The sequence below is a fragment of the Asparagus officinalis genome, chromosome 1 (assembly GCF_001876935.1).
Source record: "Asparagus officinalis chromosome 1, Aspof.V1, whole genome shotgun sequence".
NCBI classification, from domain to species: Eukaryota; Viridiplantae; Streptophyta; class Magnoliopsida; order Asparagales; family Asparagaceae; genus Asparagus; species Asparagus officinalis.
The window spans coordinates 57,053,721-57,055,637 of NC_033794.1; positions in this window are offsets into that span (position 1 = coordinate 57,053,721).

Sequence of the window (1,917 nt, forward strand, 5' to 3'; positions counted from 1 at the left end):
CTTACCACTTGCCACCAAAAAGAGCAGGCCAAAGAAATTTGACGCAAGAAACACCTAAGTGCTTGTTGATACGGAGAGATTTACATTTTAGTATTGTTTTTAATTTGCTTTAAGTTATAATAATCCATTGTTTACATTTAATAAGATTATGAGGTACCACCCTGTCCACATCTCAAAGGCTTACCACCTTTTAGGTACCTTAACTACTTTTTCTTCCATACTTAACCATGCTATGTGCTATAAATACGTGTAAATGTAGGTATGTGTATCTTATGTTGTGCTATGGATCATAAGCTCAGTAGAAGAAAGATTCAAGCAAAATTAGTACCATGTGATGTATCTTAATCTGCTGTTAATTTCATGGTTCCCTCAGTCGTTTTGAGGTCGATGCACATATAATTAATTGAATTTTTTTTTTTTTGAGGAAAACATATAATTGGAATTTGAAACTACAAACATGAAACATTAATAAATTTCTTACAAGAGCGTATAGCTTTTATTCACCAATTTAAATTGTTTCCCACGCCTGCAAAGTATCTCCACTAGCTAGTCCATTGTAAAGAAAGCCTGATTATAAGGTACATGGCTCGAGCTCCACTTTATGGAACTTTTAGTCCGTCCAAAAAACTTGGCTCTCTTTAATTTATTATCAAAATGGGCATTGAAAATATCTAGGTTAATTTGTGTTCCGATCTCATCTTGTATCCATCTGGTAGGCAATTTGTATTACGAGAAATCAGGTCAAAACCCATGAATGAGCGACTCTTAAATAAATGCTAGAAACAAAACTTAAAGCTAGCGGTTAATAACCATCAATTTGACACATGTCTTCAAGCACAAATTTTAAAGCTAGTGGTTAATAACCATCAATTTACAAGATTTTATTTGCAAACATATTGCTAAGTAGTATCTCGCATCCGTTTGGTTAAAGTGTGAGTTGGTTAGAAAAAACATTTGACATAAGATTTAGTCCCACATTTAAAAAGAGTAAGATGGATGAATGGTTAATTATGTGTGGTCTCGTAACTCAAACAATATTAGTTCTTTTGCATCAATTAAGCCAAAATAGATTCGCGTACTCCATCTCCTTAGTGAGCCTTTTCTATTTTTACTGAATACAGATATCATCTTTACTCCATCTCTTTAGTGGACCTTTTCTACTTTTATAGATATCATCTCATAGATTTCCTAACTAAGATATATGCTCTCAAGTCTCCACCCCCATTCCTATTTTCTACTCACGAGAATATCATAATCGTCAACTGAATAATCGACTCTGGAAAATAAGTGATTTCTCTTTTATTTTTTTAATAGCGGAGAGGGTCAAAATCCCCAATGAAGAGAGGTCTCACAATCTCTCTATATATGCATCCCTATAATTTTTTATTTTTATTTTTTACAGAGGGCCTTCTACAGGATATATTACCTTTTACACAATTCTTGCCTAGGGGTCCTCTATATCCTTTGTTATAGAGGAACTCTACAATCCATCGATGACATCTCTTCACCCAGTGAACCCCATAAATTATATTATTTATTTAAACTATATTAAAAAAAAATTCATTGTGAAGCCTGTTAAAACAAATCAATAATATTAACCCACATAAGTAATTTTAACCATTCTCCATAACTAGGGTTGTAGAGAACCTGGACTCACCGTTGTTTTTGTTGAGAGGATGGTGACAAAATATCGGCCAATCCCTTTTCTGCTGTTCATCCACTTTCCCTTGTCTTCGCTAGTGCCGAATTACAAAATAACCTCAACTTTGAGTTTCCTCTGGCACAAGCAACCAATTTACGAAAGAGGGCATTAAGCAACCCAATAACCAAATAATTCTTCAACCTTTCACGTGCCAAATCGAGGACTTTTCAGTAAAGTTAACCCCAACAAACGCCAAACGGTGAGCCTCCGCTTCA